The sequence below is a fragment of the Otolemur garnettii genome, unplaced genomic scaffold (genome assembly GCF_000181295.1).
Source record: "Otolemur garnettii isolate 467f Iridium unplaced genomic scaffold, OtoGar3 scaffold00183, whole genome shotgun sequence".
NCBI lineage: Eukaryota > Metazoa > Chordata > Mammalia > Primates > Galagidae > Otolemur > Otolemur garnettii.
The window spans coordinates 1,161,192-1,170,250 of record NW_003852578.1 but is presented as its reverse complement, the minus strand read 5'-3'; positions in this window follow the sequence as shown (position 1 = coordinate 1,170,250).

The window sequence follows — 9,059 nt, the reverse complement described above, 5'->3', positions numbered from 1 at the left end:
AGGCGCAGTAGAGACATGGGCAGCAGTCACCATTTATATGAGAGACGCCCCCACCATATCTATTGATCTCACTACTCTAATTGCCCATGGCCTTCCCCAGGGAATTATGAGGCACTAAGAATCTTGGAGAACTTGGAAGTAGCAATAACTAAAGGTACAGAAGGTGTCAACAACTTAAGGCATCTGTTTAAATGTGCCCTTTGGTATCTAATATGGTCCAACTGTTCCTGCTGATAATTAATTCTAAAGGGTCATAGTTAATTATTCCTTATTCAAGCACAGATGTGGCTGCTATTGTTTTTCAGCTGTCGAGTATTTAAGTAGTAGATGAAGTGGTAAATCATAACCAAGATGGACCAATTAGCAATACATTTGTCCCTCTTTATTTGTGGGTTCTATATTCACAGATTCAAGCAACTGCAGATTGAGAAGATTCAGAAAAAGAAAATAATAAAAATCAGCAATGTCACAACTTAAAAATGTAAATTAAAGAAAAGTATAACAACCATTTATATATTTACATTGTACTAGGTATTATTAAGCAATCTAGAGATAATTTAAAGTACATGGGGGGCTGTGTGTAATACGGAAATACTATGCCATTTTATATAAAGATCTCAAGCACTCACAGAAATCCAAGAGATTTGGATCCTCTGCCAATGCTGGGGGATGACTGTAGTATATTAAAGTTTAAATATAATTATAATAAAATAATTATTAGTATGTTATACCTCTTGCAAAAAGTAATATGACATGTACAGAATAAAGTTGTAAAAGCTGAGTCCAATTTGCATTTCCCTAATGATTAGTGTTGTGCATTTTTTCATATGTTTGTTGGTCATTTGTCTATCTTCTTTCCAAAAATTTCTGTTCATGTCTTTTGTCTCCCTATTTTTAGTAGAGATGGGATCTCACTGTTGCTCAGGCTGGTCTCGAACTCCTGAGCTCAAGAAATCCACCCACTTGGCTTCCCATGGTGCTAGGATTATAGGCCTTTACCCCTGTGCCCAGCCATGTGCAGAAGCTTTACATTTCATTAAGTAGCATTCATTTATTTTTGTTGTTGCTGTATTTGCATTGTGATCTTAGTCATAAATTTTTTGCCCAGCCAATATCTAAAAGAGTTTTTCCTATATCTTCTAGACAGATTATGGTTTCATGCCTTACATTTAAGTCTTTAATCCATCTTGAGTTAATTTTTATATATGGCAAGAGATAGGGAATCCAGTTTGATTCTTCTGTGTGTGGTTATCCAATTTTCCTAGCACCATTTATTGAATAGGGCTTCCTTTCCCCAGTGTAAGTTGCTGTCTGCTTAGTTGAAGATCAGTTGGTTGTAGCAGATGGTTTTATTTGGGGGTTCTTTATTCCATTGCATTGGTCTATGTCTTTACTTTTATATCACTTACCCCTATCAGAATGGTCATCATTAAAAAGTCAAAAAACAATAATGCTTGTGTGGATGCAGAGGAAAAACAACACTTACATATTGTTGGTGGTGTTAGAAATTAGCACCTCAATGGAAAACAGTACAGAGATTCCTCAAAGAAATAAATGTAGACCCACCATTTGATCCAACAATCCCACTGTTGAGTATTTATCCAAAGGAAATCAAGCCATTTTATCAAAAAGAGACTTGCACTGAAATATAGTTCAATTTACAATCTCAAAGATGTAGGATAAACCTAAGTGCATTCAATTCATGGATTTAAAAAATGAAATATATGTAAATAAATATGTATAAATATGTATACATATGTATATATTTATTACAGAGTAACACCAAGCTATAAAAAGAATTAAAGAAGGTCACTTGCAGCAGTTTGGAGGAAACTGGAGACTATCATACTAAGTATCTTAGAAGTTGAAAACCAAGCACCATATGTTCTTACTAATATGTGGGAACTAATACATGATCGTACATGGGCACAGGTGATATAAAGGACATGAAAAACCAAGAAATGGGGATGACATAAGGGTGGGTGCAGGGTGAAATCTTACCTATTATGTTCAATTATCACTATTCTGGTTGACAGGCATACCAATACCCTTCAGTTAAGTATTATTCAAGATAGCCAAGTAATAAAAAACCTTGTACCCCTTGATTAATATTTTGAAATAAAAAATAAAAAGGTTAGATAATAATAAAAAAAGCAGAGGCTAATACATTGAAAGAAACGTACATGTCCATTGGATTCAAAGTTAATTTTCTTCTACCTGTGACTTCCCTCGTTCTAGAGCAGTGGCTGTTTTAATTGAAATAAAATGTGAGGTGAATGAATAATTTTAAGATTTCTAGTTTGTTGGGAGTTTTATCACGAATAGATATTGAACTTGGTCAAATGCTTCTTCAGTATCTATTGGCATGATCAGGTAACTTTTATCTTTCCTTCTGTCAATGGGGTACATTACATCAATTGATTTGGGTATGTTGGATATGATTTACCCCACACTTGTACCACCGAAATAAATCCCATTTTGTGGTGGTGTCTGACTCTTTTAATATGCTGTTCAGTTTGTCTTATTAATATTTTATTGAGGATTCTTATTTCTATTTTAATCAGGAATATCAGACTGTAGTTTTCTTTGCCTATAGTGTCTTTGGCTTTGCTACCATGATACTGGTGGACCCAGACAATGCATTTTTTCTTCTACAATATTTTTGGAAGAGTTTTGTAAAAACTGTTATTAATTCTTCTTTGACTGGTAGAAATCAGCCATTAAACCATCTGGTTCTATAATTTTTTTCAGTGAGTGGTTTTGAATATTTTGTTTAACTTCCTTATTTGTTATTAAAGAAAACACAAATAAGTTACAACATTTGTGTACATATTTTGGAAGACATAATGCTAGATTTCTAAACTATTCAAAGTGATCTTATCAATTGAATGTAATCCCTATTAAGTCCAATTGTGATTGTTCACAGAAATAGAGAAAAAAATCCTAAAACTTATTCATAGGAGACCTGGAAAATCCAAAGCAATCTTGAGCTGAGGAATAAGTTTGTAGATATGATACTTCCAGATTTCAAATTATTTAAAGGTATGGTGATCAAAACATTATGATGTTGTCATAAACACGCCTAGTCCAATAACATACAATAGAGAGCCCAGAAATAAACTCACGCATATAAGATCAACCGATTTTTGGCAAGGGTTCCAGGAATACAAAATGGGGAAAGATCATTCTCTTCAACAGACGGTATCTTTGACCTTTGCAAATATTTTTTTTTTGATATGACACTAAAAGTAAAGCAAACAAGGAAAAACACTAGTAGGATGTCAAACTAAATAGGTTCTGCATGACTATGGAAATCATCAATGAAAATAAAAATCAGCTTGCAGATTGTGAGAAAATATTTACAAACCATGAATCTTATGTTCTTTTTCCAAGGGAGCATATAGTGTTGGCAGAACCGCTCATACTCCTTTTTTCTTTCCATGTACATAGTCCAGATTAGAGGAGAGGAGAAAAATCTCTCACAAACTTCTTCACACAATATAAAACTCAATTTGAGAATTTTTCAAAGGCCAGTAGTTTACTAAGCTATAGTTTATGAGCATCACACTTTCAGTAATCAGGAAGACATTTCGTTGTCTCTATCTATTGGTTTGTTTATTTTCTGTGTATTTTAAAAATTATTGAGTGCTTTAGAAAGGACGATTTCAATATAAATTGGGGGATCCTTTGGGAATCATAGAAATATTTGATAGAACGAAAGTACCTGTTTTATTTATACACAAAAATTATTAAAAATGTTCATTCTGGCTCGGCGCCTATAGCTCAACCTGCTAAGGCGCCAGCCACGTACACCTAAGGTGGCGGGTTCGAATCCCCAGCCCGGACCTAACAAACAACAATGACGGCTGCAACCAAAAAATAGCCGGGCGTTGTGGCGGGCACCTGTGGTCCCAGCTACTTGGGAGGCGGAGGCAGGAGACTCGCTTGAGCCCAGGAGTTGGAGGTTGCTGTGAGCTCTAATGCCACGGCACTCTACTCAGGGGGACAGCTTGAGGCTCTGTCTCAAAAAAAAAACAAAAAACTATGTTCATTCTTCAGAGATACTGCTATAATATTTTCAAAATGATATTTTAAGACCTTTTACCCCCAGAGTCTGTTTGTAACACCTGAATAATAGGGAAATTTATGGTTGTATCTATTTCTGTTATAGGGAATGTTAGGGAAAGACACAAAACAGGGTAAGGAGAAAAGCAGATGGTCCCTGAGACAGAGAAAGCTTCCCAAGCCAAGATTTTTGGATATAGCTTAAATAGTTAACCTTGGCCATTAGGACTATTGAAGATGGGTTATATGTTAGACCACAGGAGCTAAATGTCCAAACACGAGGGTATCTGTGGCTCTGATGACCATAAGCATGCATAGTTCTAAGTAGACCCCACCAGAGAAAATTTAATCTAATGCTTTTACAGCTACAAGTTATTGTGTATGAGGCTTACGTTCTGAGCATGTGTCATTTTAGGGACAGGCATTGACTGCAGCTGTTGCGACTGAGGCGCTTAGCTCCACATCACCCTTGATATGTGAGTGCACCCGGGAGAGTTAATGCTCTGGTACAAATCTCTTCTTAAACTAATATACATAAATGTAATTTTTCCTGGATCACTAACTACATATAATGAAGACATTTCTCCTTCCTGTTTCTGACTTATTTACTTTTACTCTGGGTGGGTTAAGAATATTGAATATTTAATGATATTTACGTAGTTTTTACTTTGAATGATAGAAGACGATCAATTGAGAATAATTTTGTTGTGTTTTAAATTGACTATTGTAAGATTACATTTTCAAGTAATTATCTGAGTATGATACTTTTGTGTTTATTGAAATATATGAGTTTACAAGGTAGATGGAAATTACCACCTTCTCTACTTCTATTTGGGGAAAAGTATCAACTTTCTGAAGTGGACACATTGACCTTTTGTAGTATGTTGACATTTTAATGTATATGAATGTGATAATTCTGTTTTAAACTGGGAAAAAATGACTTATTAGAATAGCAGCAGTTATTTTTGAAAGAAAGATCATCAAGTTCATTTGGATTGCTTAGGAACTTTGGTTTCAGTGTTGTATGTTTTAGATAATGTTTAACTACCCATGTTCCTTTTCTTCTACTATTACCAAATAGAGAGCAAATATAATACTAGAAATCCATTAAAAAGCCAGGGTTTGTTCATAGATTAAATATTCCTGAGAAAAGTAACATAGTTCTAAAATGTAAAACCTTAGAATTATTTTTTCCCAATAAACAGTGGTCCCAAACAATGATATCTGCAGTTCAAGAAAAAACATCTGTGGCTAATACTGAAATGATTTATTTGGGGTTTCATATAAACATTTGATAGCTGTTAAATGGAATTTGTAGCTTTAAAAGTGGTATAGTGGTACACTTTCTGTAATGAAAGTACTAAGCTTGTTAAAAGGTAGATGTCTGCATTTGATGGGAATAATATGAAATGTTCTTTTAAGTCCCTTTATAAGATGTAGAAAAGTAACATCTAAATAAGTAAACACAAATTTAATTAATTAAATTCAAATTTACCTTACTTAAGTATAATTTTAGTCTGTATGAAATGTGTGCTAAGTGCTCTACATACGTGATTTTGTTCAGTTATTGCAACAACTGAACAAACTGAGTTTCAAAGAAATTTGGAGTGTGCTCAGTTACCTTAAGTATAAACTTTGGGAATAAATTCAAGTTTCTCTGATTCCAAAACCCAGAAATTTTGGTTTTTTATCTTGATTAAAAGTGAGGGAAGGTCAGGCGTGGTGGCTCACACCTGTAATCCTAGCATACTGGGTGGCCCAGGTGAGTGGATTGCCTGAGCTTACAGGTTACAGACTAGCCAGAGCCAGAGTGAGTCCCCATCTCTAAAAATAGCTGGGCATAGTGGTGGTGTCTGTAGTTCCAGCTACTTGGGAGGCTGAGGCAAGAGAATCACTTAAGCCCAGGAGTTTAAGGCTGCTGTGAGTTGTGATGTCATGGCAGTCTACTGAGGACGACATAGTGAGACTCTGATTCAAAAAAAAAAAAAGAAAATACTAAAAACTTTAATGAGAGAGAAAAAAAAAGACAAAGAAATGTGGAGTTAGGACAGTTAAGAGCAGACATGTGGTCAATTTGTCTTCAAGAAACACAAGGCCCAGATCATACCGTGTGAACTTTTGTCAATCCCAGAATCTTCTTGAGAGTCAACTTCTTTTAGGAAAAAAGGATTGCATCGGTCATGTACACAAGATTTCTGTTTGCCGATTAATGAAATAATTTCTGTGTTATGTACACACGAGGAAATACAGCTTTTGTCACATAGAATCTGAGTGTGAAAGACATTTGTCTTCAATAAGGTACCAAAATGTGTTTGCCTTTTGGGGAATGGTTAAAAAAAAAGTGTTATTTCATCTCTTCTCTCCTTAACTTACTCCTGCCCCTATTTCAGAAATAAATTTTTATATACAGAGGGGTGAATTTAATGTCACCATAATGTCTATAGTAGAGGAAAAATGTGAAACACGGAAATCAAATGCAATTCAATTTCAAGGAAAGAAAAAAGAACATAACTGTTTTTAATACTGTCTATTTTATATGTTAACAGCATGCTATTAACTTTTAAACACGATATTGTGAACAAATGGAACAGATACACTAGTACTGATAAATAGTGAGCTAAGGGCAGAAAAAGTCAATACAATATAATAAGCCAGTTACATAGTAAAATAAAAGAATATGTAACCACTTTCTTAAATCAATGGTATACTACTGACAACACACAGTGGGAACCATGGTGTTTAATAATACCTTGAAAGGCAAAAAGAAGTTAAGTAATTTAATGGCTCATGTAGGGATGTAGTCAGAAGGCAGTTAATTATTGTAACTGATAACAAATATTTGAGATTTGAAAATTGTCTATTTCATAAACCTATGCTATTTGCACAAAGATTTTGAGAAAAGGGAGGTGATTGGCATGGATTGACTCAGTAGAGGTATGCAGTGCTGTGGGGGAGCATAGGTAAAAATGTCAGTCTTGGTTAACAGGCCAGGTCATGACATCTCCGATTCCAGGGGGAAGGTAAGCAAAATGCTGGCCACAGTCACCGTGCTCTGTAGGTGAGGACCAGCTCACTTTGGCAAATGAACCTAACACCTTGGTTAAAGCACAGGCTCCAGATTCAGGAAGAATTCAAATTCTTACGTTGATTACATGTTTGGTGATTTCAGCTAAGATGTTTTGCTTTCCCTCAGCTATGTCCAAGAGTGTAGTAGAGAGATCTACTTTTAAACTGTTTAAGTAAAGTGTTTGGTAAAATACCAGCATATATTAAATTTTAAGTAAAGGAGAGCCATTATTTTTATCACTAGTTTCACTTACATGTTTTCAACATCCGTATAATGATTCTGCCTTTTGGTGAGAAGTGCCATTATCAGTTTCATCCATATTCTTTAATAAGTACTTACAAATATCTCTTGAATAAATGAATGGATAGATAGGTAGATAGAAATTGTTAGAAAGCACATTGTAAGAGAGAAATATGGGTAACATTATATTTTAAAATTTAAGCCCTCATTTTTTTTTCAGAGCTTTGTATCTAGTCTAGAACTCTAGAAATGTATCACTTCTTCACTGCAAGGATAGATAAAGCTGAAGTTCTACAAACAAAAGCATACCTTCCAGGGGATGAAACTGACACTACCGGACCTTTATATATACAAAGTATTGGATATATGTTAGCCTTCCCTTTTAAATTCAGCAAACTATTATGTCATTCCATATTCTGCGGAACTTTTTCCAAGTCATAAAATATGATTTCATTTGTGTTATATGAACAATATATTTGAAGGAAGAGAAATCAAGACATATAAATTCATTAAATTCAGATCTTCCAAACTAACCATTAAATGAAAGTGGTTAATAAAACAAATTTAAATAGCATATAATTTTTATATGTATTTCAGCAGTGAAATTTGATACAAATCACCAACTTTCTCATGATATTCTCCTTTCACATTTTATCAGCTTCTCTGATGTTCTTTTGGATATATTTAGAGAGCGAATGCCTCATTTTGTGTGGCAGAGGTGTAAGATTGAGTAGAAACCTTGCTAATTATCACTTTTCTGATCTACACACCTGATACTTCTTGTGAACAGTTTTTAGCAAATATGAAAAAGAGGTCATACATCAAAGAATTGTTTTCATATTTTCCTATCTAAGTAGAAGTTTGCAAATATATGTGCATTTGACATTTAAGAAAAATATTTAGTAGACATATTACATAATGTCACTGATTAAATGTAATATTAAGAAATGAATTACTAAAAATATTTTTGTATGATTTCCATTTTTTTACTGCTCCCCACCACACTTCCTTATTTATTCCAAATTTTCTATAGGGCTTTATAGATGGCCACCTCTTAGGAAGATGTCCAACCATAATCCCAAAGAAACGTGCCACCAGGAGTGCTTCAGAGAAGCTTTGCCTTTGGCTTTATCTTTAAAATAAAATATTAAAACAGAAAGGATGAACTACTAGACATTCATCTGACATTGAGAAAATGATGCTACATATAGATCTTTTTTTTTCTAGCTTTTTTGAGGTATAATTAACAAAGAAAGATTGTACACAGTCAAGATGTGCAACCTGATGTTTTGGTGCACATACCCGCTATGAAATGTTTACCATCATCTGGCTGATCAACATGCACATCACCTCACATGGGGTGTGTGTGTGTGTGTGTGTGTGTGTGTGTTGAAAATATTTAAAATTTACTTACTCTCTTGGCAATTTTAAAATATAGTTCTCCATCAGTATTGAGCCTTGGCTATAGTTCTGGGACTCCCCACAGACACACAAATCCAAGGAAGCTCAATAACCTATTAAAATGGCATAGTAGTTATGTATAATGTGTACACATCTTCACATATATTAAATCATCTCTAGATTAGTTATAGTACCTAATACAATATAAAGGCTGGGTAAATAATTTTTATACTATACTAGCTTTGTTTCCTTGTAATTTTTACTGTTATTATTTTTTGTCTTTTTT